This window comes from Geotrypetes seraphini, chromosome 8, assembly GCF_902459505.1.
Source record: "Geotrypetes seraphini chromosome 8, aGeoSer1.1, whole genome shotgun sequence".
In the NCBI taxonomy this organism is placed as follows: Eukaryota; Metazoa; Chordata; class Amphibia; order Gymnophiona; family Dermophiidae; genus Geotrypetes; species Geotrypetes seraphini.
The window spans coordinates 17,420,505-17,448,091 of NC_047091.1; the positions used below are offsets into that span (position 1 = coordinate 17,420,505).

The 27,587-nt window shown below is 45.3% G+C and overlaps 1 protein-coding gene across 2 annotated transcripts in view; it reads left to right on the top strand.

Moving 5' to 3' along the window:
- The first annotated feature begins 1,292 nt into the window (after positions 1–1,292).
- LOC117365815 (leucine-rich repeat and fibronectin type III domain-containing protein 1-like protein) overlaps positions 1,293–27,587 on the top strand; it is a 114,821-nt gene continuing 88,526 nt past the window's right edge. For both annotated transcript variants that reach the window (XM_033956675.1, XM_033956676.1), the window contains exon 1: positions 1,293–1,668. The gene's annotated coding sequence lies outside the window, so the exon portion shown is untranslated. The remainder of the gene's footprint in view (positions 1,669–27,587) is intronic.

The window sequence follows — 27,587 nt, forward strand, 5'->3', positions numbered from 1 at the left end:
CGGGTTTTCAAGATTTCCCCAATGAATATGCATGAGATCTATTAGCATACAAGAAAGCAATGCATGCAAATAGATCTCATGCATAGTCATTGGGGAAATCCTGAAAACCCGACTGGATTGCGGCCCTCGAGGAGGGACTCTGACCCCCCCTGGTGTAGAATCTGTTTTTCTGGAATCTCACTGGAGTCCAAAAAAATCTATATTAAATAATGTCTCACAGAGGTTGAGGCTGTATACCTCACGTCTAGGCCATTGAGTTTCTGAGATATTATATGGTAGAGGGGGGACTTCTGATCCAGGTTTTAATTGCTAGATCACTCCTATTGTCTGATCGCAAGGCTGCCAACTGGCTCCACTGTCCACAACCGGCTGATCCAGTCCTGGTTTCCTCCCCCCCCCCCCCAGGCGTGCATAGTATTTTCGTACTGCTTTGCATAGGGAAATGACTAGATCAATCAGAAACAGATCCAGAACTGATCACCTGTCCTGAAAAACAAGCCTTCCTCCACAAGAAGTATTTACCTCCTCTTCCTTCCCTCCACACCATCCATTCATGTACCAATCTTTTAAAGGAAGAACTGTAGCATGAATTTGCCTATGGTAGGGGGATATTGGGATCAAGGTACCTCTTATCTGGATGGAATTCAGTAGGTTGAGAGGGGTTTTTTGTTTTTTTTTTCCTTGCGTCGCTGTATAGTACATTCTGGAACAGCTTTAAGAGAGAGGCTGCCGGATCTGTTTCTCCGTATGTAAGAGCCCCTCCTCCCCGAGCTCTGAACCCGGCACCGGTGCCAGGCATGTGATGTGAGCCCTCGCCTGAGATGGACCAGAGCCTGCGCCAGACCCCGGGCGCAGCGCAGGCAGCATCTGGAAGCCGCGCGCGTCATTCCGCAAAAATTGCGGGCGCCGGGGAAGAAGCCGGAGCAGCCCCGCCTGTCCCCAGCTAAAGGCGGCCGAGGGGACCCGGGAAGAACGAGCGCAACTTCTCTCGGGGGGGTCCCGTCGCCGAGGCTTTGACAGATCCAAGGCGATCGGGGGGTCCCAAAGGGGGGGGGGGTCAGAGAGACGACCCCCCCACCATGTGCTTTCCGCCAGTGCCGGGCGGCTGACGGGTCCGATCGGCGAGACCGGGAGGGGGGGACCGATCCTACCGAATCCGTCCAGGATCACTGAGGGGGAGGGGGGCTGCCGCGATCCGAATCCTGAGTCCCCGGAGGGGGGGGGGGTGTCTACTGAAACCTAAAATGAGTTGCTGAAGGATTTTAGTGGGGGGTGAAACAGCAATAAAAGATTAAAAAATAAATAAATAAATAAAAAAACTCTGGAGGCGTCCTGGGGAGCCCCGAGCCGGAATGAAGGGACCAACAGCGGCTCCAAGATGAGATATAAACCGGCGTTTCGGTCCAAGAAGATGGCTAAACCCAAGGATTAAGACCTGAGAATGTGGTGCCTTGGGGAGGAGAGCCCCCCCACCCCCTTTCAGCTCCTTTCTTGGCTGGGACTTTGTTATCCATCGGTTCATCAGAAGACATGCTGCCCGGTGGGGAGAGATGCCCACCTTCTACCTTCCTAGCGGGTGTTCTCTCCAAAGCCAGCATCTAAAGTGAGGAACTAGAGAACAGCCATCCTCGGGGGCGGATAAGAATGTGAGTCTAGGGCCACCAGAAGGTACAGTAAGAGACTTTCTTTGCATCTCTCTAGTGGATTAAAGTCGGGGAAGCTTTTTTTTTTTTTTTTTTTTTTTTGGGGGGGGGGGTAGAAATTGCTTGTGACAAAGGTACAGACAGAGGGGGTAAGAGAGACAACTGCATAGGTAGAAGGAGAGACGGGTACGTCCAATAAGGACAAGCTAAGAGACGGACAAAACAGGGAAGAAAGGAAGGGAATGAATGCATGAAAGAAAGAAAGGAGAAAAGGCGACAAAACAGGGAAGAAAGGAAGGGAATGAATGCATGAAAGAAAGGAAGGAGAAAAGGCGACAAAACAGGGAAGAAAGGAAGGGAATGAATGCATGAAAGAAAGGAAGGAGAAAAGGTGAGAATCGTAGCCAGTGCTGAGAAAGTAACAAAAAAACCTGAGGAAAAGAGCAGCGAGAGAGAGAGACAGGATGGGAAAATGTAACCCCTTGCAGGCTTGTTCTGCAGCTGTCAGGGACCTGTCACCCATTTTTGTACGTCTAAGTCCAATAAGGGTAAGAGCAATGCAATACACTGCAGGAACGATGGGCTTGATTTTCTCGCTGAAATGAACGTTTGCAATTCCCCAAGGCATTGTGCAGCCAAGGAACCCATTGTTCAGGAGATGAGGAACAAAAATTTGTCAGTGCAGGTGTGCTTCATGTGTACACGTGTATCTTTTGCATGGGTGGGAGCCAGATCCCAAATGGTAAAAAGCCTATAGTTTCTGATTGTCTCAGAGACCTACCTGGAGTGGAAAGGAACTGGTGCAAACTGGACTCTGGTGGCACCAGGATCAATTCAGGAGAGCATTTCTTTGAAAGTAGCCTCTCACTTTGAAATGCAGACTTTGAGACAGCGAGCCGCTTGTTTGTAGCAGATGTGCAGCTTTCGCTGCGTGATAGCACAAATGGCAATCACAGGTTTCCTCCCCCACTTTTCCATCTGTGTGGAATATCCTTAACTGTAGGATAAAATACACTGATTCGGTTTAACGTGGCCTTTAGTTCTGAGCAATAGAAGTTTGTCCGTATATATCTACTTGCGAGTGTGTATGTGTGTGTATATACGGGCTTCAGGGCTTCATCCATGGTATATATGGGCTTCCTCCATTGTGTATATGGGCTGCTCACACACACATATATATAGACACATACAGTATAAACACTCACATATATACACAAATACGTATACACATATATATACACACACACTTATACACACACATACTGTATACATCCACCCACACATATATATACACACACATAAACAAATACATATACACACACATATACACTCACACATATATACAGACACACACAAATACATACACATATATACAGACACATGCAGTATACACACTCACATATATACACAAATACATATACACACACACATATATATATATACACTTATACACATACATACTGTATGTAGATAGATATACACACATCCACCCACACAAATACACACATACATATACACACACATATATATACAAATACATATACACACACATATACACTCACACACACACATATATATACACACACACAAATACACACACATAAATACAGACACATACAGTATACACACATGTATACACAAATACATATACACACACATACTATATATATATATATATATATACCCACACATCCACCTACACATATACACATATACAGTATACACACACATATATACACAAATACATATACACACACATATACACTCTCACACACACATATACATACACACACAAATACACACACATATATACAGACACATACAGTATACACACTCACATATATACATATACACACTGTGTATATATACAGTGTATATATATATATATATATATATATATATATATACACACACACACACACACACACACACATATACACTCTCACAAGCAACCTATATACACAATGGATGAAGCCCATATATACCATGGAGGAAGCAAAAGCTCTGTAAAGTAGCTTCAGGTATAGAGCCATTTCTGGAAGGCAGAAGAGGTACAGGAACTAATTTCTGTACAATCTTGTTGATAGAGAGCAGAGTATTATCTTTGCACAGCTCTGTTACTTAGAGACTGGACTACAGGTCCTTGATCCCTCAATGTTTACATTTTCATTGAATGCGATTGCAGACACACTGACTGGATGGACTTAACCGGCTCTTTCCCCAACCCCTTCGAGGGCGTTTGCGAGTTCTGCCAAGCTCTCCGTCTTCACCATTTCATCTGTGCGTGGAATGATTTATTTCTCCGTGCCTTCACCATTGTTAAAAAAAAAAAAAACAACAACTTAAGTTATGCTAATGTTTCAATAGAGTGAAAGCAAAGAGATTAAAAACCAACCTTGGAATGATGAATGGCATTCTGTTGGCATTTAGGAGAGCGAGACTCTGGGCTAGATGGAAGAGAAAGACTTTCCCTATTCCCTTTCTCCAAAAGGAGCTGTTCTGGGGGAGTCATGATGGAAGACTTGACAGATACATTCCTTATATAACCCAGTTACCAGCAGACCAACAGCTCTGCCTCAACCCCTTTCTATTAAGAGGTCTTCAATTTAAATGTCTAGAGCAGAGGCAGTAGTGTAGTAAGAGTTGGCGGGGGAGGGGGTCGCCCCAGGCATCGTCTTGGTGAGGGTGCTGGCACCTCTCCGCCCCCCACGTCATGCTCACGCCCTCTCTTCCCCGCCCCCATACCTCTTTAAAATCTACACCAGTGTGAGAAACAGTTGCTCGCTCCGGCCTGGCTCCCTCTGAAATCATTTCCAGGTCGCAGGGCCAGGCAGTGACATCCGAGGGAAAGCCAACGTGAACAGCAGGCCAGAGAAGTTGCTTGTGCTGGTGAAAATTTGAAGAGGTGGGAAGGGAGGGCGCGAGTGTGGCAGGGGGCGGAGAGGAGGGCGCAGGTGGAGTTGATGTGGAAAGAGTACGGGCTGTAGGGGGTACCACCCTGGGTATCTCCTACCCTTGCTACTCAGTGAGCAGAGGTCATAGATGTCCTAGGCAAACCTTGCCTTTCTTGCACCCACCCCCGTTGCCTTGCCAGCCCTCAGTTTTCCCCCCTTCTCTGAGATTTTGATAATTAAACTCAACAATCATGTTCCATTCAACTCTCATATTCTGCTTCATTTCAGTGCCCTCCCCCCAGCCCCCCAAGAACAATCCTGGAGAAATGCATTATTAGAAATCAGTGGGTCCAATATTTAAAACCCCCCCCAAAAAAACTGAGCTCTTAAATTAGGAATCTAAATTACATCCCTACAATTGTCTCCTCTTTTTACCCCTATTTTAGGTGGAATTCGTTGCTGGAGAATGTGGTGAAATCAGTTAGCTTAGCAGGGTTTAAAAAAGGTTAGGCTAATTTCCTAAAAGAGGAGTACATAGGCCATTATTGAGATGGCTTGGGGAAATCCACTGCTTATTCCTAGGATAAGCAGCATAAAATCTGTTTTACTACTTGGGATCTAGCTAGGTACTTGGGTCCTGGGTTGGCCACTGTTGGAAACAGGATACTGGGCTTGATGGACCTTCAGTCTGTCCCAGTATGGCAGCTCTTATGTTTTTATGTGACCCACGCATAATATAATGAAGCCATTATGACATCACTGATGAGGTTGGCTCTTAGGTATTGGTGAAATGAGGCATTATGACATCACAATCTCAGCTCTGGAATGTTGCTACTCTTTGGGTTTAGTAAATCTGGCTAACCCTAGACTTAGTGCCTGTAGGCCTCAAAATCTTAAGGCTTTCTTGGCCTAAATACGGGCACCTAAGTTAGGTGCCTACTGTGCCTAAGTCTGATTTAGGCACCTAGATGCAAGACATGCCCCAAATCTGCCCATGTTCTGCTCTTAACCATGGCTACTTTACTGTAGGTGCTTTGGACTACGCATCTACTGAAAGTGGTAGGCAGCTGTTGAGTTAGGTGCCTATCACCCAATTAAAATTCATTTTTGTCAATTATGAGCTTATGATGGCTCGCTAATGGCGCTGATTACACAAATTAAAAAAAAATAACCCCCTCTTTTAGAAAGCCGTGCTAGCGACTGTCACTGTGGTAACTGCGCCGAAGACCATAGCGATTTAAAAGGCTTCAGGGCTTTTGCTACGCGGCGGCTGCTAGCACTGCTTTGTAAAAGAGAGGGTAAGTTAGGGGCTTAGATCATCTAGGCACACCGACCTAGGCGCCAAACCTCAGGAGCTGTTTATAGAATCTGGTTGAAAAGGCTCAATATTCAAAGTATTTACGCGCCTGACTTTGAGAATTATATGCATAAAATCGACCTCTGAAAATTTACTAGGGCTGAGTGCGCGCATTTGTACTCAAAATTTCACTAAACTCAAATTTAGGGGCGCAAAAGGGTAGCGGTCACAGGGGCGGATGTAGGGTAGGAATTTTCAGTGCTAGGCTCATAAATTAGGCCCGTACATTTAGACAAACTAAAGGCAGTCTTAAATATCTGAGCCTAACTTTTAAGCTCCTAAATGAAGATGGCTTTTCAGCTGAAAATTGGGCACAAATTTATGAACCTAACTTAGAAGCATATAATTATGAGCTCGGCATTTTCTGAATATTGGGCCCAAGTTTTAAATCTAAAAATAGTTGGGTTGACATTCACAGTTAAATCCCTTGTTGGGGGCTAACCGGTCATTTTCCCTGGTTAGTGCTGCTGAAAATGACCAGTTAGCATCAGACTCAAAACCAGCTTTTTCAGGGGCATTCCAAGGGCAAAGTTAGCACTTGGCCAGTTAAATGCCGATATTCAGCACTTAATCAGTTAAGGTCAGCATAAAAGTCAGTCCTATCTTTATGCGATGCCCCATAGCTGGTTAAGTGCTGAATATTGCACACAGTGGTATATACAGGGGGAGCAGGGGGGGTGTACCGCTCCGGATGCTGTCTTGATGGGAGCACTGGCATCTCTCCTCTCCACCCCCCTTGCTCCTTCCTAACTCTTTGCTGGCGTGAGCAGCATCTGCCATCTGCTGCTCACACTAGGCTTGGCTCTCTCTCTGAAGTCACTTCCTGGATGCAGGACCAGGAAGTGACATCACAAGGAGAGCCGAGGCCAGCGGGAGCAGCAGGTTGATGATGCTGTTTACGCTGGTGAAATTAAAAAGGTAGGGAGAAGGGAAGGAGCGCATGGCAGGGGGGAGGGGAAGGAGCAAGGGCGGAGAAGAGGGCGGGAGCACCATCTCCCTGGGTGTCTCCCACCCTAGGTGTCCCCCTAGGCTCCCCCTGGGCGTTTCCCACTGCTGATTATACATAACCAGGTATGGTTTGGCTGTCTCTGTAAATGTGAAATTTCAGGGCTAAAGCCTGAACATGGATTGGCATTAAATTTCCAGGCATAATGCTGCCGACTGAATATCGACCCCATCACATTCAATTATGTGCTTTTACAGGATTGCTGAGTCTAATTATCCAGATCTCAGAGGGAGTTGTTAAGGGCCTGAAATTTAAATGGGAGAGTACAATGCTGAAATTTCGGCTAAGGTAGCTAATCCCCTTGGATTAACTCTGCTATTTACTCTCTGACATAAGAGCCTAAGAGTTTCTCATACTGGGACAGACCAAAAGTCCATCAAGCCCAGTAACCTGCTTCCAATAGTGGCCAACCCAAGTCAGAAGTTCCTGGCATGATCCCAAAAGAGTAAAACAGATTTTATGCTGTTTATCCTAGGAATAAGCAGTGGATTTCCCCAAACCATCTTAATAGGTCAGGATTTTCAAGAAAAGTCCACCAAATATGCATATTTGTTAGGGATAACCTGCATACTTGATCCATCTGCTGGTCCTTGAGGACTGTGGAAAGAAACCTCTGCTCTATTAAGATCTTACCTACGAATGTAATGAACCGCCTGCATTTTTCAAGAGGCTCTCAGGCTTACCCGACAAGCCATTAACTGTACGACAAATTTCTTTACTTGGAGAGTTTGTAATCGAGGTTGCCTTGGCTTATGTAGATGGACAGCATCTGTTGTGGCAGGTGCACCGACTGTGATAATAATATATCCTTGCTCCCGTTTCTTCAGGCTGACTTGCCTTTGGGATTATCATGCTACGTTCCAGGTATCCTGAAAGAACACATCTCACTGTGGCACTTGGAAATCAAAATTCATTTGCCGTTATGAATAATCTTTTCTCTGCTTCTGATTCCTCACAAATTCCAGAAGGAAGCAACTGGGTGGGTGGGTGGGGGGATAGGGAGGAGGGTTGGTTAACTGTGATAGCAAAGCTGAGGTGGACCAGTCAAAAAAGGCTGCAAGCTGCTGTTTTGCAGGGGAAGGAGGGAACTACCGGTACTACTCACCTGTGCCTGGAAGATAAATTGCAGAAGGTTATAGATGCCTGGTATAAGAGGTTTGGAAAGGTTAAGTCTTCCCAGCCGCAGGGCCCTGACTTTCACCAGGTTGCTGGGTCAGGGCTATTCTAGGCTATCCTGTGTCTCTCCCCTTCCCTTTCCTCCTTCCTGGTTCCAGCATCTGCACCTCTCCCTCCCTCCCCACGGACCCTCTAAATCAGGGATGTCAAAGTCTCTCCTCGGCCGCAATCCAGTCGGGTTTTCAGGATTTCCCCAATGAATATGCATGAGATCTGTTAGCATACCATGAAAGCAGTGCATGCAAATAGATCTCATGCATATTCATTGGGGGAATCCTAAAAACCCGACTGGATTGCGGCCCTCGAGGAGGGACTTTGACACCCCCGCTCTAAATTGTTTAACTCACCACCAGTAGCAATGCTGCATCAACCAAATTAGCCTGCCTTGGGCCTTCCTTGAGATGCATCCCGGGAAGCATCAGACAGGGTTTTGAAAGATTTTGCAGAATCTGTTGTGTGTTGAAATGTCTGTCTTTATTTGGGTGATCAGGTTTAATTGAGGGACCTTAAAGTACAGTTTGTTGTAGATTTACATGTGGTGTAGTGTTGTTAAGTGTTTGAAATAATTGAGTTTAAAAGTTGTAACATGTCATCCACGATAGAGAAATACATTTTTATATGCTCATGAAGGCATTACTTGTCAATGTGTAGCCAGCAGCCCTTCCTTGGGTTCCAGTTGCTTCACCACCAGGCCAAATTTATACATTGAATACACTGCGAGAAAAATCTAACTCACTGACCTTGAGTTTCACTTATTGGGGTGGTGCATGCCACTCTTCTGAATGGGTTACCCTTGGCATCTCTGCACTCTGGCCTAGTGTATTTCTTCTCTCCACTATCCCCATGTCCAGCCGTTTCCTTCCCCCATGTCTTCCAGCTGCACTGTGCAGCCAGGAGCTCTCAGACAGTTTGGACAACTTGAGGTTCATGAAAAACCTGTTGACCTTGGAGCTCCTAATCTCATGAGACAGCAAAATTAGCAAGCTGTCTGAGGACGGAAGGCGAGGGGGGAAGATATAAGAACATAAGCATTGCCTCTGCTGGGTCAGACCAGAGGTCCATCATGCCCAGCAGTCCGCCCACGTGGCGGCCCATCAGCTCCAGGACCTGTATAGTATTTCTCTATCTATACCCTTCTATCCCTTTTTCCTTCAGGAAATCATCTAATCCCTTCTTGAACCCCAATATCGTACTCTGTCCTATCACTCCCTCTGGAAGCGCATTCCAGGTGTCCACCACCCTTTGGGTGAAGAAGAACTTCCTAGCATTGGTTCTGAATCTGTCCCCTTTTAATTTTTCCGAAAGCCCTCTCGTTCTTGTAGTTTTCGAAAGTTTGAAGAATCTGTCCCTCTCCACTTTCTCTATACCCATCGTGATCTTGAAAGTCTCTATCATGTCCCCTCTAAGCCTCTGCTTTTCCAGGGAAAAGAGCCCCAGTTTCTCCAATCTTTCAGCATATGAAAAGTTTTCCATACCTTTTATCAATCGCGTCGCTCTTTTCTGAACCCTCTCGAGTATCGCCTTATCCTTCTTAAGGTACGGCGACCAATATTGGATGCAGTACTCTAGATGCGGTTGCACCATCGCCCGATACAAAGGCAGGATAACCTCTTTCGTTCTGGCTGTAATACCTTTCTTGATAATACCTAGCATTCTGTTCGCCTTCTTTGAGGCTGCTGTGCACTGTGCCGACGGCTTCATTGTTTTGTCCACTATTACCCCCAAGTCCTTTTCTTGGGTACTTTCACCCATTACCAGCCCTCCCATCGTATAGCTGTACTTCGGGTTTCTGTTTCCTACATGCAAGACTTTACGTTTCTCTACATTAAACTTCATCTGCCGTCTCGTCGCCCACTCTTCTAGTTTGTTCAGGTCCCTTTGTAAATCTTCACAGTCCTCTTTTGTCCCAACTCCACTAAATGGTTTGGCGGAACATGATTTAGGAGTGATCATTAGTGATGATATGAAGGCTGCCAATCAAGTGGAGAAGGCTTCCTCCAAGGCAAGACAAATGATGGGCTGTGTCCGTAGGGGTTTTGTCAGCAGAAGACCTGAAGTTATAATGCCGCTGTACAGATCCATGGTAAGACCTCATCTGGAGTATTGTGTTCAATTCTGGAGACCACACTACCGGAAGGATGTGCTGCGAATTGAGTCGGTTCAGCGAATGGCCACCAGGATGGTCTTGGGGCTCAGGGATCTCACGTATGAAGAAAGGCTAAATAAATTGCAGCTGTACTCACTGGAGGAACGAAGAGAGAGGGGAGACATGATTGAGACGTTTAAGTATATCACGGGCCGTATAGAGGTGGAAGATGATATCTTCTGTCTTATAGGGCCCTCAACCACCAGAGGTCACTCGCTGAAAGTAAGGGGAGGGAAATTTCATGGTGATTCCAGGAAGTACTTCTTCACCAAAAGGGTGGTCGATCATTGGAACGAACTACCTCAGCAGGTGATTGAGGCCAACAGCGTGTCAGATTTTAAGAAAAAATGGGATATTCACGTGGGATCTCTAGGGGAGTAAAGTCAGGGGGGTGGGTCATTGGTATGGGCAGACTTGATGGGCTATGGCCCTTTTCTGCCGTCATTTTCTATGTTTCTATGTCTGCAAATTTTATTACTTCGCACTTTGTCCCTGTTTCTAGATTGTTTATAAATACATTGAACAGCAGTGATCTGAGTACCGACCCCTGCGGAACAGCTGTCTTTAGCACCTTTTTACTGCCAGGTCCTCTAATCATTGATTGAATTAAGGCTGTCTGCAATGGCATTCCCTAAGGTAATATCCAACTACATTCTCGACCTGGTTCACAGCACAGTAACCATAAACATGAAAAACCAATGGGGCCGTACAGGAAGTACTTATTGTTGTTATAGGCACTAGATATTGAAACCAAAAACGGACCATCCACAACCAGCATCTCAAAACGCTTTTTCTCTGAAAATTATCTTGAGATAGGAAAAAGCGGCAGATCCCCCTCCACCAAACCGATGACTCGGGTTGTAAATAAGTGGAGGCTAACCGGGGTGCATTTAAGTCATTGGCATAAAAAAACCTCCTCATATAATATTTCACTTTAAGAAAAAGCCTTGTGCAATGCAAGTGGGTAAATATCCGCTTAACGTTCAAAACACCCAAAAAGATTTAGGTTAGCTACTAGTGCATACGACAACATTGAAGAGGAGTGTTTCACAGAGATAGAAACAAAAGCACACCGCACATCGACGATGGCCAGCGTTTTGCTAATTGTAAGCTGCCTCAGGATGTAAAAGGTGGTCAATCCTACAAGACAAGAATAAAAAATATTTAGGATACTTAACGTCTGTAAGAAATTTTTTTTCTCCTCTTCATTCGATGAACCAAAAGCCCCAGCGTACTCTCAATACGACTCCAGGATTCAACATGGTGGCTCCTCGAACATGGACAATGGAAAATGCCCCGCCTATTTAACTTGTCTGCTCCAATCACGCGTATCGAAACGTGATTGGTCAGACATGATCTCCCATAGGCCTTTGCTGACATTGGTTAGGCTAATAAAGACTCCTAAATTCCCACTATATTAGGAAAAGTGCAAACAATACTAATTCCTAACTAGAGGGGCCTCAGTTAAGGAGCCTACGCAAGTCATAGACTCTGACCGCACAAGTCTGCGTAGATTTCCAGCTCCTTTGCTCCAATCATCGGCAACCCTCCAGTCCCTAACTTCCACTAAAATTAAGTTTTAGATTTTATTATACGTAAATTCCTAAAAAGTTTTTCTTCTAATTTTCATACAAAAGTTTAATAACACTTTATAAAATCTAAATTGTTAATTCTTACTATACTATTCGGTTTATGATTTAAATGCACTATTTCCTTGGAAAGAGACTAAATTTTATCATCCAAGTGTTCATAGTAGAATTTAAAGTTACTTAGCTCCAGACTATATATTCACAGCAAATTGCTTCAAAACATGCCAACGTGGCCAGCGTTTCGTGGAAACTTATTAACCCCACTGCTTCAGGGCCGGTTAATAGAGCATGCTGCTGGAGTATCTCTACACAGGGAAAGTCTCAGTATGGCTTGGTTAGGCTAACCCAGGGGTGTCCAATGTCGGTCCTCGAGGGCCGCAATCCAGTTGGGTTTTCAGGATTTCCCCAATGAATATGCATGAGATCTATGTGCATGCACTGCTTTCAATGCATATTCATTGGGGAAATCCTGAAAACCCACTGGATTTCGGCCCTCGAGGACCGACATTGGACACCCCTGGGCTAACCGAAAATGCTGATTGCTAGCAAATGCTAGGGCTGACATCTCCCATACTTTTTTATTTTTATTCTTTGAAATGAAGGTAAGCTTGCAGTACCCTTTTATAAACAGCCAGTCTGCCCTTTGCAGATGCCTCTCTTACCTCCAACATTCACATCCCCTGCCCTGCAGAATCTCTAAGCTATGAAGATAAACAGTTCCCATTATGAGTTCAAACCTCTGTTTTAGGTTGTACAGTTATCTGGGTAGGGAAACCCAAGATGCTATATCTTGCCCGTCGTTGAGCAAATGAACTGTGCCTTAGCCTCTTCTAATTGTTCATTTACAGCTAAAAAGGAATTTGTAGCTTGAACAATTTGGGTTCTTAGCATGGATATATTAATTTGGGCCTCATCTAAGTCTTTGGACAACTGATGACACTGATGAGTGTTCAAGTCAGTATTTTCTTGTCTGATACTAATAATTCCCCTACATAGGCCTTGAATAAAAAGGCACTTTCGCTTATTTGTTTTCTTTCTAAACTCCTGAGAATGATTAACCATTTGTTTCTGAATAGCATACCATGTGTGTTTTGGAAAATTACCCTCATAAGGGCCTCCCTTATTGTCAAAATATTTCTGTACAAAATCTGTGAGTTCTTGAAAATCCCTAGAGACATTTCAAAAGATAATTTTTGATACTATGTTATCACGAAGAAATCGTGGGAATGATTGTTATACTTCTCCCTCGTTATTCGCGGGGGATATGGGCAGAACCGGACCGCGAATGGCGAAAAACCGCGATTATCCAGCTCTGACCCACCCCCACCTCCCTGCCGCCTTCCCGGCCTTACCTGGTGGTCTAGAGGGCTTTCGGGGCAGGAGCGATCTTCCTACGCTCCTGCCCCGTGCAGATCGCCATGAGGAAATGGCTGCTGTGAGTTCCTGTAGTCTCTCGAGACTATGACGGGAACTCCCTACAGCCATTTCCTCATGGCGATCTGCACGGGGCAGGAGCGTAGGAAGATCGCTCCTGCTCCGAAAGCCCGCTAGATCACCAGGTAAGGCCGGGAAGGCGGCAGGGAGGTATAAAATATGTTTTTTAAAATTTTCCCCCCTCCCCAGAAAAAAAATTGCGATTATGTGAAATCGTGAGTGCAGAAACCGCGAATGGGGAGGGGGAAGTGTATATGATTGTTGCAAACTGAGAATTATCAAGTGTTTAATGCCATAAGTGGCATTACATGGCCTAAAGTGTCTACGGAGGTCCACGCCACATCAAAGGAAGGTGCCGGACCTGGCCTACATTCAGGGCAGGATTAATTCGTCGAGGGCCCCTAGGCACACAAGTACACTGGGCCCCCTGCCACGCCCCACCCCACCATGCGCCCAGGCGGAAACAGGAAGCTACGTCAGAGGGAAGCTTTGGGCAAGCAGCACCGCTTGCAAAATTACAGTTCCCGTTGCCTTTCTTACTCGCGTTGCTTGCTTGTCTAACTTTCCGTCGATGGGGGGGGAGGGGGCGCGTTGCCCATCGCCGTTTGGAAAAAACAATGTTGATGCCCTCCTTCATCGGGCCCCCCTGAACATTTCAGACCCTAGGCACGGGCCTACTTGGCCTATTGGTTAATCCTGCCCTGCCTACATTTCTGGCATCTACCTTTGCTAGAAGCGCGAACCTGTACCAGGTGTCCTCACGCGAATGACAAGTGATTGGTGGCTGGTTACAGAATCCAGGCCTTTAAGCTTTGGTAAGCATGCACAAGTGCTTACTGCAGCTTGCTAAAAAGACCCCTTAGATCAGTGTCTTGCAAAGTTTGCGAAGCGCGGCGCAGTAAACTTGGGGGCCGTGGTTCGAGGCCACCCTGAAGTGTGCAGACATCGACGCAATGACATCACATGCAAACGTGACCTCATCCCACCGACGTCCGCCCATGCGCGAAGGTCCTCCAGAAAGGGCCCTGAGCCACCAGTGGGGGGTGCTGGAAGGGAAGAGGCACTGAGAGAAGGAGAGGCGCTGGCACCGGCTGATTGCCTACAGGATGTGCCTCTCGATGCAAGCGGTACGTCCTTTAGGCAGACAGCTGGTGCTGGTGCCCCTCTTCCTCCTCGGCGTCTTGCAGCACACCTGGACTCTCAGGGGGTACACTAGTGTGTCACAGCACACTGCCTTAGATTGTGAGAAGTTATTTTCACATTAATGTACTCAATTGAAAATTTCTAGTGTTAGCGATAGCTTAGATCGGTGGTTCCCAACCCTGTCCTGGAGGACCACCAGGCCAATCGGGTTTTCAGGCTAGCCCTAATGAATATGCATGAGAGAGATTTGCATATAATGGAAGTGACAGGCATGCAAATCTGCTCCATGCATATTTATTAGGGCTAGTATGAAAACCCAATTGGCCTGGTGGTCCTCCAGGACAGGGTTGGGAACCACTGGCTTAGATGATGGAAGCTGACGTTACCAATTGAAAAATATTACCACCACCCATCATTAAAGAAGACAGATAGATAAGCAGATAGGAATCCTGCACCCTCCAGTGTAGAACAATTCATGTTTCCTCTTTCTAGCAGATAGAATTGACTGACCCAACAATGCTCCTCTTAGATACACTTTTCAGTTCCAGACAAACCATCTGCTCTGATTTCTGTCCTCTATGCATCAGTTCCTGTGCAGTGAGTTATCTGCTGTAGGTTGAGCTTCTGGAATTTATATTTATCCGTGCTTTTCAACCCGTGAGTCAGGTGCTAAAAAAAATGTGGGCGGCAAAATACTTGTAAGTAGAGGATTTGCAGCCCATGCGTATCTTTTCATTTAGAAGTTGATATTCAAAGCAGTTTATCTGGGCAATTTATCCCTTGTGTGGGGGGTCTCAGCTGATATTCAATGGCACTTAATTTTTTAGTGCCACTGAATGCCAGCATTAACTAGGGAATTCTACTTACGGGCCCAGATTGTGGCATTACGGAAAAAGAACGCAAGGGGCTACGACCATTACAAAACACTGCCGCCAGACTAATTTTCAGAAAGAAGCTGTACAAGAGGGCAAGCCCGCTATTAGAACAACTACACTGGTTGCTGATGAAAAAACGAATCCAGTTTAAGAGAGCCTGCATGGTTCATAAAGTGATCTATGGAGAAAACCTGGACGGTCTGACCTTTTTCAATTCACGAGTATCGCAGTGATTCAAACTGTCCTTCCCTTCACCTCAATAAGTTCGGTGGAAGAAGATGTTTGAAGCCAAGGACCTCTTATCTGGAACAAAGTGCCAACAAACATAAGACAACAAACCACTTACTTTGGCTTCTGAAAAAAACTTAAAACATATCTCTTCTCTCTATAGCAGGGGTAGGGAACTCCGGTCCTCGAGAGCCGTATTCCGGTTGGGTTTTCAGGATTTCCCCAATGAATATGCATTGAAAGCAGTGCATGCAACTAGATCTCATGCATATTCATTGGGGAAATCCTGAAAACCCGACTGGAATACGGCTCTCGAGGACCGGAGTGCCCTACCCCTGCTCTATAGCCATTCTCCAACCCTTCACATCTTCCCCCTATGAACCACAGCTTCTCTGAATACATTGATCCATTCTCTAGTAATTTCTTGTACAGATTACAGCAATGCCCTATATAAAGGCAATACATAAAAGGAAATTAGACGTTTTCAGATAGTGCAGAACACGGCTATCAAGATTATCCATGGCGCTAAGAAATACGATCATGCTTCACCTCTCCTGTTCAGCGCGCATTGGTTACCCGTCGAACCTAGAATTAGTTAAAAAAAATTTTACTACTAACTTTCACAACACGTTTAAATAATCAACTTGAGTTCATTGATAGACTTTTAATCCCGTACAGTCCTTCGAAATCGCTTCGTTCAATGTTACAGAACCTTCTCGTCGTACCAACAATTTTGCCGTCACTGCCCCCTCACTCTGGAACTCGCTGCCTAATCATTTGCGCAGTGAAGCCGCTATAAACCAATTTAAATCAAAACTAATAACATTCCTGTTCCAGGATGCTTTTGGACTATAACTGTCCTTTTAAGGACTAAAACAAGCTTCACAGCTTTTTACCCTAACCTATTGTGTTTTTTCCCCCCTTTTTGTGCTCTTTCTTTCATGATTGTAGTTCTCACCCTTCTTCCCCATTGTTTGAAGTTTGTCTTTTTGTCTTATTATGTGTCTTATAATCTATTTTGGCATTGTCTAGTATCCCTAACTTTTACATTTGTTCTTATGTAATTTTAATATTGAACACCGCTTAGAAACCCGATTAAGCGGTTTAAATTTCTTTTTAATAAACTTGAAACTCGAAACATATAACTTCAAGAACTTGATCTATCTCATATTGTAAACCACATAGATTCCTTGTGGAAAATTGTGGTATATAAGACCAGGGCAGGATTAATTCATCGAGGGCCCCTAGGCACCCAAGTACACTGGGCCCCCTGCCCCGCCCCACCCCACCATGCGCCCAGGCGGAAACGGGAAGCTGCGTCAGAGGGAAGCTTTGGGCAAGCAGCACCGCTTGCACAATTACAGTTCCCGTTGCCTTTCTTACCCGCGGTGCTTGCTTGTCTTACTTTCCGTTGATGGGGGTGGGCCGCGTTGCCGATCGGGGTGGGGCCCACATTGCCGATCGGGGGGGGGGGGGGGCTGCGTTGGCAATCGATGCTGGAGGGGCCCATTGCCATTTGGGAAAAACAATGTTGATGCCCTCCTTCATCGGGCCCCCCTGACCATTTCGGGCCCTAGGCACATGCCTACTTCGCCTATTGGTTAATCCTGCTCTGTATAAGACACCGTATTGTATTGATTCTATAAAAGAGGCCTACTGGTGGGTGCCTAGATTGGTGCACTTAGACATTCCAGACGCCTGTCTTATTTTTTTTAATTGGCTTAAATGGTGCGGTGATTGACCACACCATTGAAAACTAATCAAAAATGATTTAAAAAATCAATTTGATGGTACATCTTCAATGTAAGAATCTATACCAAGACACCTACTGGCAAGTAGGCATAGTTATGGGCATATTTAAGGCATAGTCAAGGTGGAGTTTGGATGTAGAATGACTTAGGATGCCAGTAGGCATTTACCATAGGTGCACTCATTTAGACCACGAAAACTTTGCCCTAAATGAGAGTGTGCCAAAGCATAGGTGCTGCTAGATGGGATTCTATAAACTGCGCCAGGTGGTTGATTGACAACCATGCTGAATGGCGCCTAGGATTTAGGCATCGTTAATTGAATCAGGGCTGTGGTGCCTAGTGTTACGTGCCATTTCTGCACCAATTTTTTAGCATGGAAAAGTGTTATAACAGAAGCAAGGCGCCAAAACAGTCCAAACATGGCAGATCATTGAGCAACCACAATTACACGTACTGTTATAGAACAGCGCCTACGTGTTTCTGTGTGGATCTGAACAGGGGACATAATGATGGGAGGGACACGGGTGGGTCAAGGACATTCCCTTAAAATGCACAGTGTTATAGAATTTGGGGGATCCGTGCCCAACTTATACGCCAAAATTTACGCCTGGTGTCAGTTGGTGTAAATGTCTGCGCTCAAAGTTAGGGGGTGGACTCTGGTGCTGCGTGCTATTCAGTAAAAAGCGCACATCCCACAGCACCATTCAGCGCCAAGTCTTTTCAGCATTGATGTTTTGGTGCCATATACTCCAAGTTTTCCGCAAACATCTGAAAACCTGGCTTTTCTCAAAAAATGTAAGTCTCCCTCCAACTTAGGAATCAAGGAAACTCTTATATCTTGGCATCCCAAGTCCTCTAAATTTTCTTCACACTTCTACCTCTAACCCTCTGTTGTAGTTCCTTCCTATTTCTCCTACTGTAAACCGCGTCGAGCTCTACGAACGTGGAGATGATACGGTATACAAACCTAAGGATTAGATTAGATTAGATTAGATAGCGGATGCTGCGGATGGGCAGACTGGATAGGCCATTTGTCCTTTATCTGCCATCATGCTTCTCTTTTTCTATAACCATAAAGCTCTATGACATCACAATGCAGGTGGAAAGAGCCTTAGCCTATAGGAAGAGGAGATGCAAATGTTAAGAGCCTTAGCCAATAGGGAGAGGAGGAGATAGCACTTCTACCTCTAACCCTCTGTTGTAGTTCCTTCCTATTTCTCCTACTGTAAACCGCGTCGAGCTCTACGAACGTGGAGATGATGCGGTATACAAACCTAAGGATTAGATTCGATTAAATTAGATATACTGAATCCAGTGTGGAGTGTGTGGTGCAGTGGTTAGAGCTACAGCCTCGGCACCCTGAGGTTGTGGTTTCGAATCCCGCACTGCTCCTTGTGACCCTGGGCAAGTCACTTAATCCCCATTGCCCCAGGTACATTAGATGGAGTGGGAAGAACCCGCCAAGACAGTTAGGGAAAAATGCTTGAATATCTGAATAATTTGTAATCTGCATAGAATTGTAGGATATGCGGAAAATAAATAAATATGTTATGGGCAGTCTGGGATAAGGTTACCAGACATCTGAGAAAACCCTGAGGGATTTCCAAAAACTCAGCAGTTTGTCCAGGTTTTGGAAGTCCCTGAGCTCGGGGCTGCGTCTGGAGGCCCTCTGTACATGCGTGGATGTCGATGTGAAGACATCATATATGTATGTGTGTATGCATGTGACATCATCATGTCGACGTTCTTGGCCCTCCAGACCTTGGGGAAGGAGACAGGAGATTTGTGTGGGAGGCGGGGCTAGGGGTGGAAAGGGGCAAAGCTGGAGGCGGAACGGGGCAGGGCTGGAAAGGGGTGGGGTCAGGTGTCCTCTTTAAAGAGGAAATCTGGTAATCCTAGTCTAGGGGCAGACTTGGCACTTACGTGGTTAAGTTAAAGAAACAGAGAAAAATGAAGGCAGATAAAGATTATATGACTTATCTATTCTGCCGATCCATGCCATCTGCTATCCCTTCCTAGAGATCCAACGTACTAGTCCCAAGCTTTCTTGAATTCAGATACACTTTTTGTCTCCATCACCTCCATTGGGAGGCCATTCTATGCATTTACCATCCTTTCCGTGAAAAAGTATTTTCTGAGGTTATGTCTGAGTCTATCCCCTTTAACCTTCATCCTATGTCTCTTCATTCCAGAGTTTTCTTTCAACTGAGACTCATCTCATGCGCATTTATGCCATGTAGGTATTTAAACGTCTCTATCCTATCCTCCCTCTCCTGCCTTTCCTCCAAAGTATACATATTGAGATCTTTGAGTCTGTCCCCTCTGTGCCTTATGACGTAGACCACACAGCATTTTAGTAGCCTTCCTCTGGACTGACTTTGTCGTTTTTATATCTTTTGAAGGTGCGGTCTCCAGAATTGTACACAATATTCTACATAAGGCCTCACCAGAGTTTTATACAGGGGCATCACTACCTCTTTTTTCCTACTGGCCATTCCTCTCCCTATGTACCTAAGCAGCCTTCTAGCTTTCATTGTCACCTTTTCAATCTATTTGGTCACCTTAAGATTAAAAAAAAGAAAAATCAAACGAGAGAAAGGAATAATAATAATAACTAATTTCTCAAATCGTATAAACAAAAAAATCAAGAGAATTTAGATAAATACTATCAAATCTAAATGAATAAATAAATGATTATGTGTGCTCAGTGAAATAAACATCAATAAATGCCACTGGGAAGCTGGAAAGATGTTTAACCAGTTACATCATAGCACACATCCTCCCTACTTAAATCACACATATAAGTATATATGTAATAATTGAAGATAAGAAAAATACTTATCTCAGCAGTTTCTCCAAAGTCCTGATCAGGAAGGCAGTAATTAGAACATAAGAACATAAGAATTGCCACTGCTGGGTAAGACCAGTGGTCCATCATGCACAGCAGTCCGCTCCCGGTTCAGCAGGAACTTGTCTAACTTTGTCTTGAATCCCTGGAGGGTGTTTTCCCCTATAACAGCCTCCAGAAGAGCGTTCCAGATATCTACCACTCTCTGGGTGAAGAACTTCCTTACATTTGTACGGAATCTATCCCCTTTCAACTTTAGAGAGTGCCCTCTCGTTCTCTCTACCTTGGAGAGGGTGAACAACCTGTCTTTATCTACTAAGTCTATTCCCTTCAGTATCTTGAATGTTTCAATCATGTCCCCTCTCAGTCTCCTCTTTTCAAGGGTGCCATGACGCCATACACCAGTTGGCAAACAAGTCCATGTATTCCCTTTCCCCCAAATATCCTCCGTGAAAAAATAAAAAATCAAATAAAAAATGGTCCATACATGCTCTACATCCACAACTATAAAATGTAAAATAAACGCAAACTCCACTCTACTTCCTTAAGATCATCACATACGATCCCACCCAATCCCCACTTTTCTTTCATGTATAAAAGTTCCCCCCCCCCCTAAACTGTAACTAGATAAAGGATACCTAGCGGCACAAGCCCAGATATACAGTGCTGGTGTCCGAACATGGCCTAGCACCAAATATCTGGCCATAATGCTGTCGGTGGTCATAAAAAATGCTGACCATCGAATTTTAAAGTGATTTTAGTTGTAGTAATACTTGAACATAAGAAGCACTTCAGTTTTACAGCTTTGCTTGAGATAATTTTGCTGGAAAGAATAGTTGTAAAACTGTCCCAGGAAAGGGTTTTAGCTGGTGATGAGAACTGCAATTGTGTCACTGCTCATATATTAGCTCCAAGCAGAAAAAAGCTGTGAGCAGCTGGTTCCGATGGATAAATGTAGGGTTCATATATAGAGATTGATTTATTTATATTTATCGAGTGCATCTTCAAGACCACTCTATGCAGTTTACAAAACATATACAATTTATGATGACTAAACTGCCCCCCAATACATACAATATAAAATCCTATCAACTTCAAAAACTAACCTCAAATAAATGTAGGATTAGTAGATAAATAAATAGATGAATGGATGCAGGATATCTACAATACTGTATGTTGCTAATGCTTCACAACTTAAGAATTTATTGAAAATCTATCTTTTCGTTACAGCCAATTTAAAAATTAATTAGTTTGGGTAAAGAAGCAGGACTGGAAGTGGTGTTGTGTCTGTTTGAATTTTAAACTGCTGATATTTTGGGTCCATTTTTTTCTTTTTTTGTGATGTCATTTGTTTATTGATTTGTCAAGTATGTAGACTTGTGAACTGCCTAGGATACAGGTAGTATATTACCCCCCCCCCCTTTTTATAAAACCGCGATAGCGTTTTTTAGCGCAGGCAGGCACACTGAATGCTCTGCGTTAGTCCCGACACTCATACAGTTCCTTTGAGCGTCGGGAACAGCGCAGAGCATTCAGCGCACCGGCCTGTGCTAAAAACCGCTATTACAGTTTTGTAAAAAGGTGGGGGGGGGGGTAGTTTTTTAAATAGATAATAAATAGATAATAGATGCAAAGTTAATAAATGTATGTGATAATATTGCTGCTACAACTATATAATTAGGATGTGGTATTCAAGAAACAGCTACTGCCTTGACCTTAGGATCGGATGCACTAAGGAGAAAGGAACACAAGAAGCAGAGTGTGAAGAATATAGAACTTTGGGCTCCTTTTAGAAAGCTGCGGTAATCGCTCCAACGCTCATAGGGATTTCATTGGGCGTTGGAGCATTTGCCATGCGGCAGCCGCTACTGCGGCTTTGGAAAAGGGAAGGATTATTCAGTATACGCCCGCGAAGGGATGCCTGACATGGCTGCATTTCACCAGATGTGGTTGCATCGGGGGCTTAGCCAGCTGGTGAGAAACAGCTTCCACTAGCATAGGAAAAAAAAAAAAACTGTGAAAGAAATGATCCTGGGCCCATTACAGCATACAGTGGTGGTTATTGTTTGTCACCAGCCGGTCGCGTGCCCCTGACACAACCAAGTCTGGTGAAACGCAGCCACGTCGGACACCACTTCCTAGGAGCATACAGAACAAAGCCATTATTGCTCTCTTAGGCTTCCGTGGCTGGCGTCATGATTTTAGTAGGGTTGCGGGTCTCGCCACATCTATATAGAAAGAACCAATGCTGTGGCTTTCTTCAGGGTATGCTGTGAGGTCTGCAGTGTGTCATATATATATATATATAGAGAGAGAGAGAGATAGATAGATAGATAGTGAGTTCATGGACCTGATTGAAAATAGGGCAGTCTGTGGGTCAAGAAATTAGTATTTTTGACGGAAAACTTTATTGGGCTGACCTGATTGAGGACAGGGAAGTCTGTTGGTCATGAATTTGAATCTTGGCAGGAAAGTTTGAATTTGAAATTTGGTGGGAAAGTTCGTTGGTGATCCAGGATAATTGTCAGAAAAGAGGCTGGGACTTCATTATCCTTCATATCCACAACATCTGGCGTAGTTAGAGGTGGGGGGTTGAGGGCCAGTCCTCCCCGGGCACCACCATGGAGGGGGCGCTGGTGCCCCGCCTCCTCTCTGCCCCGCCTTTTACCACTCCTCTCCCCACCGCTTGCGTGCCCCTTCCCCTCCCCCGTACCTCTAGTTGTTCACCGCCGTAACAACTTCGACTGCATCGGCTCCTGCTGACGTCACTTCCAGGTGTTGCACGTAGGAAATGGCTTCAGAGGGAGAGCCGATGCAGTCACAAGGAACACGCTGAAGTTGCGACACCCCTCCTCCTCTCCCCACCTCTTCCCACTTCTCCCCCACCACACATGCACCCCCTTCCCTTCCCCCATACCTCTACTTGTTCACCACCGCGAGAAACAACTTCAACATGCTCCTCGCGACCGTGTCGGCTCCTGCTGACGTCACTTCCGAGTGCCAAGCACAGGAAGTGACATCAGAGGGAGAGGACACGGTTGCGAGGAGCACGTTGAAGTTGTTGGTCGCGGCGAATGGGAGAAGGGAAGGGAGTGCCCACGTAGCAGGGAGGGGTTCCTCCGCTCCAGGTGGCTCTCACCCTCGCTACGCCGCTTCTTTCATGTTGGATCTAGTGGCCTTGCTGTTTTCTTACACCTTAGGACCAGATGCGCTAATTTATGCTGTTAACGTGAGGTAATTGCAGGACTTATCATACTTTAGTAAAAGAGCTTCCTGGTTCTCTCTCTCCACCCTCTCCTCCTCTTTCCTTGCTCAGGATTAATTTTTGCATTATTAGGAATGGAATCCATAGAGCCCTCAGCCTGGAACCTGCCACTCTTCATCTAGCATATCGCTGCTGAGTTCTGAAAAAGTGTTTTTTTTTGTATTTTGACAACCCTTCAAATATAATTGCTTTTCCAGTAGCAACTAGGAGTACACATTTACCACATTATAAATGTGTACTTGCACAAACAATTGTATTGATATTTACAGTGGCATAGTAAGAGTAGAGGGCAACTAGGGCAGAAAGAAATTAATTGTGACCCCGCTGCCCATGCCTGCCACCCTTCTCCCCTTCCCCTCCCCCTACATTTGAGAAAGCTGGTCGGTACTCCTGGTGTCTGGCGTAATTCTCTTCCTTCCCGTAACTTAAGTTCTGCCTCTGTCCCTTCCTCCCTGCGCAGGCCTGGCCTCTTTCCCTCTGACTGACTCCCCCTCCCCCGGCTCCCCTGCCTCCAGTCCACTAAAGACTTTTTTCTTGGCTGGACCCATTGGGCCATGTTAGGAAGGGCACCGCACTGGCCTGCAGCCCACCGCTCCGGTGCAAAAATCTAAACTTTTTTTTTTACTACCGTGGCCCTGACTTTGTCCCAGGAGAGAGACTCCTCTCGCTCTCTCTGGTGCGTGCGGAACCGCCGAGACCGAGCATTATTACTGGACTGGAGGCACAGTGGCGAGAGAGAGCGCATGCACGTGCAGTCTCAACGGGTCCGGCTTGTTGAGTCTGCACATGTGCTCTCTCTCCCTCCCCTCCCCTGCCTCCTGTCCACTAATAATGCTCAGCCTTGGCGGTTTCGCATACGTGTGAGCGAGCGAGACGAGTCTCTTTCCTGGGGCGGGGCAAAGTGCTGGGTTTTGAAAAGCCATCCGGACCCCCGGACATGTTCTTGAAAAGGAGAACATGTCCGGGGAAATCTGGACGCCTGCTAAACCTACACCAGCACCTCTCTGCTCCCCCCACATCATGCTCACGCCCTCCCTTCCCCACCCCCTACCTCTTTAAAATCATAGTCAGCATGAGCAACTACTCTAGCCTGTTTCTCACGCCAACCTGGCTCCCTCTGAAATCACTTCCAGGTCGCGGGGCCAGGAAGTGACATCAGAGGGAAAGCCAGCGCAAGCAGCAGGCCAGAGAAGCTAAACGGTTTACATAATTTTACATACATAATTCTATAAAACAAATAAAATCAGACAAGCACAAACAATAGTCCTCAGAAAATCAATAGTGAAGAGGATGAAAGCCAAAAAAAATGGCTTATACAAAAATTTTTTCAAAAGTTAGCAGTATAACGAAGTACGGGGTGGGAAGGGAGAGCGCAAGTGGGGGAAGCTGCGGGGAGGGTGCAAGTGGAGGAGTGTGGCAAGGAAGGTGGGGCTCCTACCCTCCCTACACCACTGCTGGTTAACAGTGCCATGGCCCTGCATGGGAAGATATTTGGCCACTCTTCTTCAGCTCATTTGAATTCCGAATGGTCCCAGCTTCAAAATTAATGAAGACCACTGGCTTATGAGGTCAAAGGCTGAATATTGACTTAGCCGGCTAAGTGTTAAGTGGCTCAAAAATACTGTAATCAGATATTCAATGCCGAAGCCTGGACAGGACCCAGCATTGAATATCCAGGAATAATGCCAGTGGTTGGCAGCAAAATGCTGCCCCTGCTCCACCTACATTCTGCCTCTGTGCACATCCATAGGGAAAGTATGCATCATAAAATGTACATGTATACTTTCACGCTAGTTGGTATTTTATGAAAATTAATTTGTGCAGAGTGTTGTGCTGTTTCCAGAATGGGAATAAAACAGAGATTAACTACTTGTCTGCATACTGTACCAAGACGGATGTGATGACATTACAAATGAAAATGGAAAACACGCAAAGTTCAAAGGATTTGCTCAAGGTCACCAGGGCTAGATGGACCATTGGTCTGACCCAGTATGGGAATTCTTATGTTCTTAAGTATAGGACAGTCAAGACATTGTGATGTCACTGATGAGGTTGGCTCTTAGGCATTGGTGGAATGAGGCATTATGACATCACAATCTCAGCTCTGGAATGTTGCTACTATTTGGGTTTATGCCAGGTACTGTGACCTGGATTTGGCCACTGTTGGAAACAGGAGAATGACATGGGGACACATTTTTCCCCGTCCCTGCGGGAACTCATTTTCCGGTCCCGTCCCCATGAGTTCTTTTTCTGTCCCTGTCCCACCCTTGCAAGCTCCGTCCTCATCTGCACAAGCCTCAAACACGTTAATAACATAAGTGTTTGAGGCTTGTGCGGTTAAGGCAGAACTACAGGAATAGGACAGGGACAGCGACAAAATTGTGGGGACGGGATGGTGAAATTGAGTTCCTGTGGGAACGGGAACTTATTTGTCCCCGTGTCATTCTCTAGTCACCGCCATAATACAGGTAAATACTGATGCTCAATAGAAAACTTCCTTCATAAAAATATATGAGAGACCATCAGAATAAAGCAATGCTTCCTAAGTCGGTCCTGGAGTCCCCCCCCCCTTGCCAGTCAGGTTTTTAAGATATCCACAATGAATATACATGGAAGAGACTTTCATAGTAACATAGTAACATAGTAGATGACGGCAGATAAAGACCCGAATGGTCCATCCAGTCTGCCCAACCTGATTCAATTTAAAATTTTTTTTATTTTTTTTTTTTTTCTTCTTAGCTATTTCTGGGCGAGAATCCAAAGCTTTACCCGGTACTGTGCTTGGGTTCCAACTGCCGAAATCTCTGTTAAGACTTACTCCAGCCCATCTACACCCTCCCAGCCATTGAAGCCCTCCCCTGCCCATCCTCCTCCAAACGGCCATACACAGACACAGACCGTACAAGTCTGCCCAGTAACTGGCCTAGTTCAATCTTTAATATTATTTTCTGATTCTAATTCATACAATGGAGGCAGTTCAAATGAATTTCATGCAGTTTCATTGTGGATGTGATTGGCAAGGGGATACTCCAGGACCGACTTGCGAAATACTAGAGTAAAGGACATCAATCAAGGTCAGACAGCGGCGAGGATGAGATTCAGGCCTCCTTTTACAAAGGTGCGCTAAGGCCTTTACGCGCGCAATCGCGCATGCTAAAATTCCACAAGTGCTAGCCGCTACCGCCTCCTCTTGAGCAGGTGGTAGTTTTTTGGCTAGTGCGCTATAGCGGGCTAAAAACGCTAGCGCACCTTCGTAAAAGGAGCCCTCAGTCTTTTAGGGTTTTCAGATATATGGAAAGGTTGCCAACTTTTTAAAAGGAGAGAAATATACCAGTTGTCCCTGTCTTGTCCTGCCTTACCCTTCCCTGCCCTTGTCCTCTATGGTCCTTATCCTTCTGTTTTTGCCTTAAATGTTCTCCTATCTCATGGGTAGACAATTCCGGTCCTTGAGAGCCGCAGCCAGGTCAGGTTTTCGGGATCTCCACAATGAATATGTATGAGATGGATTTGCATGCACTGCCTCCTTGAAATGCAAATCTATCTCGTGCATATTTATTGTGGATATCCTGAAAACCTGAGCTGGCTCCGGCTCTCGCGGACCGGAATTGCCTACCCCTGTATCCTATCAGGAATGTACTTCTCCCTCCTTCTCTTTTGTTTCACCATGTTCGACCATTTTGGGATTTGGTTATACAGCTCGTCTGTTTTAAATTATTTGTTTCCTTTTTAATTTTTTTGCATTTCGCTTAGAAATTTGATAAGCGATTGAATCAAATTTTAAATAAAACTTGAAACTTCCTCCTCTATAGCCCTCAACTGTCCCTTGCAATGTAGTACATTCTCCAAAAGCTTCCTTTAGCCTTGACTCGTATCCCAGAGAGTCCCCACAACCATATGATTCTTGATCTTCTCCAGAAATCCCCAGACTTTCCTCTTCCCACAAAAATCCTCTAGCCCTTATACATACCCCACTGATTTTCCCCTCAAATACTCCTCAATCCCTAGATCCACCTACATCAGTGGTTCCCAAACCTGTCCTGGGGGACCCCCAGCCAGTCAGATTTTCAAGATATCCCTAATGAATATGCACGAGAGAGATTTGCATACCTGTCACTTCCATTATATGCAAATCTCTCTCATGCATATTCATTAGGGATATCTTGAAAACCTGACTGGCTGGGGGTCCCCCAGGACAGGTTTGGGAACCACTGACTTACATGTTACATACGCAT